An 11,857-nucleotide genomic window follows, 5' to 3' on the forward strand; every position below is an offset into this window, starting at 1 on the left:
TCGATCTCCTTCGAAAGACAAGGTTTTTTCAATCTCCTTCGAAAGACAAGGTTTTTTCGATCTCCTTCGAAAAACAAGGTTTTTCGTACTTCTTCGAAATACAAGGTTTTATTTGTGCTTAATTTGGTCTCCGGTTGTGCGGGGCTACTATTGATTATGGCTCGAATTCGGGTTACGGAATCGGCACAAGAATTTACTTTCTCACAAAATTGTGAAGCGACGACAGATCCACTCAAAAAGTTGTATGAGACAACGAATCGAGAATATGCCGAATTGTTATATTTATGTATTTGGATTCTTAGCCCTTCCCCGATTAATTCTTGTTTGATTTTGTTATATTCGTTTTCATTATCATTCATTGTCAATAGTAGATACCGTATGGCTAATATTAATGACATTTAGTGTCTTTTAGGACTTCTTTCAAAAAAAAAAAAAAAAGTATATATTAACCAATATAATACATGAGACAATATCGATTTCTTTTTTAACTTTATCCCTTTTGGTATGTGTCATATCATGATTTTAATAAGTTTGAATAATTTTTAATTCATTATATGATATATATGTCATATGATTTTAAAAAACAAAAAACCAAAATAAGAAAATTATTGTAATGCCAAACGAACCCAAATTTTTAGTTTTCAAAGGGAAAAAAGCACATAGATTTTTGAAAATAAAATAATTTTAAAGTTCTTATTATGGAAATTTCTTTTCAAATAGAAAACTAACTTGTGAATTACACAATAGTATGAAATATCATACTTTCCTCATTTTGTTTTAGAAGCATCACTTTACAAAAGATGAACTCTTAGGTAATTTTTGAAGCCGAGGGAGATAAAGCGAAAGGAGAAAAGGAAAGCGGTGAAATATTAATAATTTATAAACTAAAAGGAAAGTGATAAATCTAATTTTAAACTTTCTCATTTAAATTAAGTTGGGAAAACTATTAATCTAAATAAGGGCTTGTTTGACATTAGTTTTGGTTTTCAGTTTCCTTTTGTTTTTTTAAACCAAAAACAGGAAACATAAAAAAAAAGGTGTTTTTACTTTTCTGTTGTCAGTTTTCAAAATTATCATAATTTTAATAAGTTTATATAATTTTTGATTCATTATGGGAAAATATCATATACTTTTAGAAAATAAAAAACCAAAAAACAGTTAACCACAGCAATGCCAAACGAAGCCTAAGTATTGAGATTTATTTTTAGATGGAGTGATATAATTAATGAAATAGACTTTTAGAATCATGTCATTAAAAGTGAAATCATAATACAAACAAATTTAGTTACACCTCAATACTTATTCTTCTAGCCTGTTTTACTTGCAACATTAAGATTTTGACAATACATGTTCTTTTATGCCGTCATATGGTACTTTATATGGGAAGAAAAAAAATGTAGTTATGTAGAATGTTATTAAATTCATGTAGGAAAAAAAATGTAGTTATAATTTGAATTTTAGAGAGTGGTTGGGATATGCGCAATGAAAATCAACTTGATTTATGTAACAAAGAGTCGGAGAGCGAGATTAAACACGAAAAGGAAGGACGCGGAAGTTATTATACCATTTAATTCCAAACCATTGATTTTCTTTGTTATTATATGTAATACCCGAGATTTTAAAACCTGATTTATCATACTCTAATATTTATTTTATTAGCTTAATTAAGGTTTTGTCTCTATTTTATTAAGAACTGTTTTTGTCTTAAATTTTATTTTTAAATCATATTATACTATTCCGAAAGCTAATTTTTCGAAGGAAAATAATTTATTTTAAAATGTATTTCAGTTTAAGTAATATTTTTATGTTCCGTATGTTTACAGATTTATATCAAAATCAGTATTTTTTCCCGAGAGAATAAAATGATCAAAATACCCTTATTCATACAAAAGGACAAAACCCACCTCTTCAATATTCTTTCCTTCACGATTAAGTTATGAAGATCAAAATTATTTTACATCTCCTAATACTTGTTGCTTAATGTCTTGCTAAACCAATCAAGGATAATTGATTAGACTTTGCCAACTTAGCTTGAGTTTATCCTACTCCCTCAAGGTGAAGGTATAAAAGGGAACAAGAAGACAAATTCCACCTCTTCAATTACCACCTTCACGGTTAAGAAATAGATGGTACAAAGTCTAATTTTGCTTCTTTATGCAATTGATTGCTCATAACCCCATAATTATCATAATAGCAATTTGATCTTATCATCCTTTTCTTAATGCAATAAGAAGATAAATTCTACCTCTTCAATTACCACCTTCACGGTTAAGAAATGACTTGGGATAAGACCAAGTTTGTTTCATCCAATTCCTATAAGAATCAAATTATAGTTATCAAGTGACTTAGTTAATCCTATTTTCTTCATCCTTCTCTTGCAAGTCTTAGCAACAAACATACTACTTTCCAACCGTTAAAGAAATACCGCAATTACTGTCACCCCTCTTCTCCTACTACCGCCTGACCTCTATCATCATCGGTCAACCGTCGCCGCCCCCCCGTGTGCGCTGCCTCCCCTGTACTGCCCAAAACCACCCATCCATTTCTTTCATTTTGGGTGATGCGTGCTATGTTCTTGCCAAGTTAAAGATTGGTCTTATGAAATCAAGCTCTTAAACTTGTTTATTTATACACCCAAAGTAAGGGACACTTTATGATTTATGTTTTGTAAAAGGATTTGATTTAATTAAATATACTTGTTTACTAGCTTTTTGAAGGAATTATGATACAACTACTTTTATCAAAAAGTTCTCAAAAAGTTACGTAACATTTATTTCTAAAGATGAGTTTAATATTGTTTTCATACTAAATTAATTAAAGAGTTTATAATTTTAATAATTTTCCCTACTAATGCAATAATTTATATTTTTAAGAGGAATCGGACCTCGGAGCTCAGTTGGAACGATAGAATAAAGGCTAACAGGAAGGTTCTCAAACTGTAAATCGAGGTAACGACTATTGCTAGTACCCGCATTTCCCTTCAAAATGTGTTTATAAAAGCATGATGTCATTTTTGAAAGTTATTTATATCTCTGGATTTAATGACTTGCGGAATGATAAACATGTTGATTAATGTATTTCAGTCTAATGACTTATATGAACGATTTTATTGATATACGTTGTTTTATTGATCTTTGGATCTCACGAAAGTATGTCATGAATCTAGGAATGACTTATATAAAAGTTACACAACATGATAAATAACAGTGAAAGACCTAGTCCGTCTGGCAGTATATGTTTACAGGTTACTTCTCGGTCATGCATGTACCCATGGGGCATTAGCTCAACTATGTCGAGCATCTGCTCTATGTTATGGGCACCGGCCCATCGCGGAAGACGTTCCACCATGTCATACTTGCCAGCGACTAGCATGTTAATATGAACGTTATATGTATCATTATATGAATTTTTTTAAATGTTTAAAGATAATCCATTCTCCCTGTTTTGTTAACTTAAATGAATTGAAATGATGTTACACTACTAGAGTAGTTCGTTACTGAGTCTTCGGCTCACCCGTTTTTATGTTTTTTTTTTATGTTTTAGGTACTGCTGGGGATGATGGAGACGAGTAGTAGAGAGAATTTTTACTTTCAGTTATCACTTAATAGTAGTTATAGTTTTAAGTTGTTTAATTTGAATAGTAAGACTAAGCTACTTAGTAAAGTTTGAGATAAGATAGGATTTGCTATTATAAAAAAAATAAGAATAATGTTTGTAATAAATAGATTACTATGTTTTATAAATCAAGTTTGTTAATTAAGTATGTTTGTTGCCTTGTAAATCTCGTGAGGGATTTACGGCAGTGGCGTCCCGACCGTGTTATGTTAATTCCGCTGCTAAGATTATCTTAATAACTAAATTAGAGGTCGGGGCGTTACATTATAGTATATGGATAAAGAAGAATTAATGTCCCAAATGAGTATGTTTTTTCGTAATATATAAAACGCTTAATGTATAATTAATTAAAGAAGTGTGTATAAACGGTACAAATCCCAAAAAAAAAAAACAAAAAAATTTAAAAAAGTATTGGTTCTCAAATATATTAAATATAAAATAACAGAGGATATAATATATATATACTACCTCCGCTTCATATTAGTTGCAACGTTGGAATATTTTTTATCTCACAAATTATACTCCAAAGTTGCAACTAATATAAAACGGAGGTAGTGCACATATCATGAAATCTGACACAATGTGAACACAAACTTATCGAGATAAAACATAAAGTCTACACGATACGAAATTAAACCAACTACAAATCGTTTAAATAGAGTGGCCAATATGGAGCTATATTACATTGTATCTTACAAAATTAACACGAGTCAAAACACGAATATGACACGAATTTTGCCAACCCTACTCAAAAGCAAAATGTTTAATTTTTTAAAAATAATATTTTTAAGATTTAGCAAACAACACAAAATGAACACACGACCAAATATGAAAACGATACTGATTTTTGCTTGTCCTACTCTTAGTAAGAGTAAAACATAAATCAGACTCGTGATCAAAGAAATTAAGTTATTTAAAAAGCCAAAATTTAAAAAATTCAAACTTGTTGGAGTTAAAAAAAAATAAAAAATAAAAAATAATAATAAAAAAAAGCTGCAGCTTGCAAGTCATCAACAATTAGGACTTGAATGGAATTTTACAAAAACAAAACACTGTACAACTACCCTTTTCTATCAAACCTTGTTTTCCCTTTTTAGAATAGCATAGAAAAAAAATTGAAAACTTTGTAACATCTCTCTAGAAAGTGGATACATGCAAAATGGGAACTGGCTGAGACTCTGGAATGGGCACCGTCTGCCGCTCCTCATCACAGGATACATTTAGTGAAGGTAAGGTAGATGACTCTTCCACACTTGGCTTCACATCGTGGGAGACTTCCATCGTATAAGAGGTGATCACCTCCTCCGGGGATGACTGCAAAACCGGAGCACACATAGGCTGGGAAATAGGAGTCGACTGGAACTCTAAAGTGGGCACTACATGTCGCTCCAATCCACAAAGGAACTTAACTGAAGTAGAAATAGAGGTCTCTGCTTCCCTAGAAGATACATCTTGGGGGACCTCTGTCTGGATAGAAGTTTTACTCGGACGAATCCGAACCGACATTAACGACATCGACTTAGAATGATAGAACTGAATGACCTTGCCTTGCATAACTTGCTGCAAATTTGAGGAAGAAAGCCGAAGGGAAGAACTCGAACCATGTTGAGAAACAAACTTATGCTGACGAGAGCCTTCTACTTCTTGGCTAACAGGTGTTGAGAGCTTACAATCTCTGCCTTTACTAACCGAGACCGAATGGAAATCACACTCTATATCAACACTCACTAAATCCGGTGGAGAAACCTTACAATCCCTATCTTTACTAACCGAGTCTGATTGGAAATCACACTCCATATCAGCACTCACTGAAACCTGAGGAAAAACCTTATAATCCTTGTCTTGACTAACTGAATCCGTTTGGGAATCACACTCCATATTTTCACTCACTGAAACCAGTGGTGGGAGAATACAATCTCTATCACCACCAACCGAATTAGGCAATAAAATTGGCTCCAAAACAACAGCTGAGCCTAAAGCACTACACGGAAAGTCAGCAATCGGAGCAGCCACTTCAGCAGCACAACAATCCTCTTTGATCTGAAAACTAGCTACACAATCATCTGGTAGTTGGGAGGTCGATTCAACTTGGGTAACACACTGGACCATCTTACCCTTTAGATTATGATCGACCATAGATTTATCCTGTAACAATTCCTTAACACGGTGCAAATTTGATAACACTTCTATATTATTTGGCTCATTTTTAGCAGCCTTTACCAAATCCTTTTTAGCAGAACGAAACTTGCCCAATTCTTGATATGCAGAAGCCCTCCTATAAAGGGCTTTAATATGACAGGAATCAAACTTTAGCACAAAAGAACAATACCGCACAACAGCAAAATAATCAAGAAGCTTCAAAGCACAAGCCGCGAGATTGAGATGCAAAGCAAAAGCCAAATATCGAAACGAAGCAAAAGCTTCTAAAGAACACGGCATAGTAAAACACAACAATTTACTAGCCCACTCATACTTGGAAAAAGCAAGTTTGAACTTGCCAACCTTGAAAAAGGAGTTCCCTTGCTCCTTGACCTCCGAGGAACGAACTACAACATCACTTGGATTATCCATTGAAGAAAAAAGATGGATAATACTATCATCATTAAAATCATCCGGAAGATGAAAAGAAATAAAGGCAGGAAATAAATCCATATCAAGACCCTAAAGCCAAACTAAGAATAGAAAAACCTACACAAGAACAAACAACAACCTGGGAAAAGGAAACTTCACCTAATTCAGTAACACAACGGCTACGAAACCCCAGGAAAACCAAAAGAGTAAACCATTAAACTCAAACCTAAAAACAACTTGAAGAACCTCTAAAACATAAAAATCAGAACTCTAAAATAAACTCAACAAAGGAAAAAACAAAGTAAAAAGATACACAGCCTAAAAAGGAAAGAGAAAACCAAAAAGACATAAATAAAAAAGAACAGCAAACTTCAGCAAAGAAGAAAACCAGAGTAAAACAGTAAAAGAACTGAAAACTAATTAAACAAAGAAAAAAAGATCTGAAAAAAAAAAACATGAAAGCGATAAGCAAAAGGAAAAGGAAACGAAACCCAAGGAAGCGGTGAACCGAAAAAACCAAGGAAACGTGATTCCTCTGTTCGCTCTCCCTCGTCAGCGGTAAATTAAAGCGGAAAAGAAATCACAGGTGTTAGGCCTCGCCGGCGATGGCTAGGAGAAGAGCGCCGGTCGCCGGCGAGCAGAGGATGAGAACAGGGGAAGCGGTGGGGAGATAAGGTTGGGGGTTTTCTAGAGAGATGTTACAAAGTTTTCAATTTGCTTATCCACTTGCTATCTCCATTCTATAGATGTTACAAAATTTTAGATTCCTAGAGAGAGAAAGTTCTAGAGTGAGAAATTCCTCACGTTTACCACCCTTTTCAACTTACTTTTATTTTCTCATCTTTTCACCCTTTCCTGTTCTATAGTTGTTTTAGTGTTGGTTTTGTTTCAAGCTTTAATATTTTGTCTAGGATCATGTCTAATTTTCTTTCACCTTCAACCTTTGTCTATCCTCATATTATAGGAGAGGATTATATTCCTGCTCCTCCTCTTGATGATGGCGGGTTAGATTTGGATTGGAATTGTAGTGTTATAGGTCGTTGTTGGGATGATAGGCTGTTTAGTGATGATTTCAGTACTGCAAGTATTCAACGTCTGGTTTCCAGATTTTGGCATCTAAGGGCTCCTGTTCGAGTATTCTCTTATGGTAAGGATTTTGTTTTCTTTTGTGGAACTCAACAAGATGCAGAGGAGCTTGATGCTAGAGGTTGGGTGCATTTTCGTGGTGCTTTGTTCGTGCTTCAACGGATTCGAGGCCATTATGTTCCTCTTAATCTCAATTTGCATCTTGTGGATTTGTGGGTACGAGTCGAAGGTCTTCCAATTCGTTACTCCACCCCGGAGATAGCTTCTACCGTTTTGTCGCACATCGGAGAGGTAACTTTGGTTGACGACACTAATGGTCAGTTCCCTATTCCATATCCTCGTGTTAAAATTCTGGTTAACTTATCGTTGCCCTTGATTCCTGGTTGTTATTTTCCTACTATTAATAATCAAGTCACGTGGGTTCGTTTTAAATATGAGGGTATTTTCCGTTTTTGCAAAAAGTGTGGATTTGTCGGGCATGTTAGGAATTTTTGTGCTAAGAGACAGGCAACGATTAACTACCATCTAGAAGCCCGCTTTCGTCAGCTCCACGAAAGCGGAGCTCGTGTGCTATATGGGCCTACCGACACCAGTTTATATTCAAATGCTCTTCGAGGGATTCGTCCAATTCGTTCAATTTGGACCACGGAAGTGTATTTTGGTGATTACGACGAGGAGGACCCACTCGAGAATTCCGTAGATTCAAGACCATCGGACTATGATAGTGGTGGTTTTGGTCTTCCTTTGGCCTCTGATGATTCTCGTTCCGATTCTACTGTTCAAGACCATGCCATGTATGACTCTTTTCCTGGTCTATCGCCACCTCCAACTCCTGGTGTTTTTCGAAGCCGAGAACATGAAGTTCGCCGGAGATTTTTAGACACTAATCGTGCTCAAAGGGAGCAACTTGAGACTCAGGATCAGGTTGACACATTAACTCCACGTGTCCCTCATGCAGCTTCATATGGGGCACGTATACAACATGAAGGAGGGTGGGATTCTGGCAACTCAGGTGGATATTCTCATCCAATTTCTTCTCGAGACGGTTGGCGGTACTTTTTGGATTCATCTGATATCCAAGGTTGGTCCACTACTTCAGAATTGGGCCATACCCAAACAAATCTCCCTCACGCGCAACTGGGCCCTAATGGTTCGGGTTGGGCTCTTCGGACCAGCATTATCTCTTCTGAACTTGGCTCATCCTCTACAAATAGCATGTACTATAATGGGTTTACTTCGCATTCAGACTTGGGCTGGCCCAATATCTTTGATGGTGATCCATATTACCAGGCCTCACACCCGGATCTTAATCCGGATCAAGTTATTCCGGATCCTGTTTCGAATATTCCCTATTTTTCTCCACCACCTATGGGTTCTGCCGGACCGGCTTTTGAAGACCCTTTCGGTGCCGGTCCAAGTAACTGGCAAGGAACCACAGCGGTCGCTTCGCCGTCGCCTTCTCTGTCTTCATCTTTTCTGGTCGAAAATTCTGAGAATTCTGGCTATGTGGCTGATTCATCGTCGGCGGCTTTCGAATTTCAATCTACTCCTGATGTTGAAGAAAATCAGGTTTCTGAAGCCCATGATGTTTTCGATCCGGATCTCAGCTCTTCCAGTTCAGACTCAACGGTTCCTATGGACTGTTCCCCACCGCTTTCCCCTCCGCTTTCACCGCCTTTGGATGTTGAGGTTTCATCACCTACTAAGAGAATTTCTTGCTCTCCTTTGCGTAAGGTGGGCAGTAAGTTGAGGTCTTATTCCGGTTTGAAGCTTCGTCGGAGTGGTGAAAAAATGTGGGAGTGGGTTAAACAGCATGGACCACGCAAAAGGGCGGGTGGCTTACTCACTCCGACTGCTCCTCCTTTGCCTGATGAGCAGCAAGAACAATCTATGGATTCTATTTGTCTTCCTTGCCTCCTCCCTTACAAGAAACGTAAGGCTGACGTTTGTTCTTCTCCGGCCTCATCTGAGGGATCGGTGACCTCCCGGGAAAGGTCACCAGCTTCGAAATGAGAGTGGGTCTTTGGAATTGTAGGGGTTTAGGACTAGCGGACTCCCCTAAAATTCCTTACATCAACACCCTTGTCCGCTCTCATGGTCTAGACTTAGTTTGTCTTTTGGAAACTATGGTTTCTGTAGATACTGTCGCTCGCAAGTTAGCATCTTTACCTTTTTTGGGTTGTTGTGGTATTGACGCGGTTGGTCTCAGTGGTGGTTTGTTCATATGTTGGTTTTCTTCGTTAGGTTTAGTCCTTGTTTATAATTCTCAGAATGTATATCTTTGTAAATTAGTGCAAGGTGATGAAATAAAATATGTGATGTTTGTGTATGGCTCGCCTCATGTTACTAATCGATTGGAGATTTGGTACTTGATTAGTAATTTTTTGGAGTCTTTTTCAAATGTGGTTATAATTGGGGATTTTAACCAAGTGGAATATAGCTCGGACAAATTAGGAGGAAATATCTTTATTCCGGGACAATTGGACTTTATTAATTGGCGGATAGGCCTGGACTTGATAGATGTTCCTTTTTCTGGTCCTCGATATACCTGGACGAATAATAGATTAGATTCCGATCCTATTTTTGAGCGTCTGGATCGAGCCTATGGCTCCTCCACTTGGTTTGCTAATTACCCGGATACAAAGCTTTTACATCAACCCATCTTATTTTCGGATCATGCTGCTATTATTCTTTCTGATACGGCTGATTCTAGGTGTGGTAAACGTCCTTACAGAATTGAGAACTGGTGTTTGTCGGCTCCAGCTATACACAACATTATCGCTTCTGTCTTTTCTTTGTTCCTTCCTGGTTCCCCCATGTTTGTTTTATCTCGTAGACTTTCTATTTCTCGGGATCGTCTCCTAGCTTGGTGTATTTCACATAAGAAATCATGGGGAATTAATTGGAAACAGCTGGTCTTTGATGTTCAACAAGCCTCTCAGTCTCTTAACTCTCGAGCAGACCGGTGCCTTTTCATTTCCACTAAAAACACAAAAATGGCAGAGGCACAGGCGGCCTTTATTTTTTGGCAGCAAAGGGCAAAAACTAAATGGGATGCTCTAGGAGATTCTCATTCTCATCTTTTGTTCTCTTCGGTCCAGTCTCGTAAACGAAAGAATAAGATTTTAGGACTTCGAGATTCTTCTGGTTGTTGGCATCAAGATCCTGATCGGATTGCTTCTATCATTCTGGACTTTTATAAGGATTTGTATTCAGCTTCTGCGGATGTTTCCACTTTTGATACTGAGTGGTGGGATAGTCTCTGTCTTCCTTCTCTTTCTTCTACTCAGATAGATTCTCTTATGGAGCCCTTTACCTCAGATGAAATTCGGGCTGCGATTTTTAGTATTGATGATGATAAATCCCCTGGTCCGGATGGTTTCCCTTCAGCTTTCTTTAAAACCTTATGGGATTCGGTTGGAAATTCTGTGGTTTCTGCGGTTCAGCATTTCTTTGTCCATGGTTATATGTTGAAAGATTGGAATCGCACTTTTTTAGCTTTACTTCCGAAGGTGGATAATCCAGAACTTATTTCTCAATTCCGTCCCATAGGGCTCTGTAATGTCATTTATAAGTGTGTGGCAAAGTGTCTTACTTGCCGTCTCCGTCAGGTGTTGCCTAGCCTAGTTGCAGATTTTCAGAATGCTTTTGTTCCAGGGCGGCTTCTTTCGATAATGCCTTGATTGCTCACGAAGTTCTCACTTTTATGAATAAGTCAAAGGCTAAAAAAAGGTTTTTTGATGCCATCAAGTTGGATATGAACAAGGCTTATGACAGAGTAAACAGGGATTTTCTGTTCCGCCTGCTTCAAGCTTATGGGTTTCCTCCATACTGGATTCACATTATTCGTCAGTGTGTTTCGACAGTATCTTACCAAGTGTTGGTAAATGGTAATCCACTTCCGGCCTTTCATCCTCAATGTGGTCTTCGACAAGGAGATCCCCTGTCCTCCTATTTGTTCGTTCTTTGCATGGAGGTACTTTCTGCTATGATTAGAAAAGCTGAGAGAGCTTCTCTTCTTAAAGGCATTTATGTTTCTCGTGGTTCTCCGGTGATTTCTCACTTGTTCTTCGCTGATGATTCCCTTTTATTTTTGCAAGTTACTCCTCAGGCTTGTGAAAATCTTACAACCCTTTTATCAGAGTTTTGTTCATTGTCAGGACAAGTGATTAATCTTCAGAAGTCGTTTGTGAAATTTAGTCCTAACACTCCTTCGGACTATCACGATTTCCTTGCTGGTAACTTGAAGCTTCAATGCAAGCCTACTCTAGGTTCTTACTTGGGTTTACCAGTGGAACTAGGTCGCAGTAAGGTTGCAGATTTTAATTTCCTAATTGATAAGGTGGTTCAGCGCTTGTCTGCTTTGGCTTCTTTGGGTCTATCTTCTGCAACAAAATTGGTTGTTATCAACTCTGTTCTTGTTGCTTCTTTTAATCATATTCTCTCAGTGTTTAAAGTGCCTTTGTCAATTTGCTCCAAGGTGGATAGTCTTTTGGCTCGCTTTTGGTGGAAGTCAGAACCTCGTTCTCGGGGATTAGCTTTACGATCAAATGCGATTCTGCATCTCCCAAAAGGATTGGGAGGT

At 37.2% G+C, this 11,857-nt stretch overlaps 1 long non-coding RNA gene across 1 annotated transcript; it reads left to right on the forward strand.

Annotated features, from left to right (window-relative positions):
* The first annotated feature begins 2,210 nt into the window (after window positions 1-2,210).
* On the forward strand, window positions 2,211-3,760 carry LOC145630598 (uncharacterized). Its single transcript, XR_014112115.1, has 3 exons — window positions 2,211-2,639; window positions 2,874-2,948; window positions 3,544-3,760. It is a non-coding gene; the product is annotated as an uncharacterized LOC145630598 (long non-coding RNA).
* Window positions 3,761-11,857: the final 8,097 nt, after the last annotated feature.

This window comes from Chenopodium album, chromosome 5 (assembly GCF_948465745.1).
Source record: "Chenopodium album chromosome 5, dcCheAlbu1.1, whole genome shotgun sequence".
NCBI lineage: Eukaryota > Viridiplantae > Streptophyta > Magnoliopsida > Caryophyllales > Amaranthaceae > Chenopodium > Chenopodium album.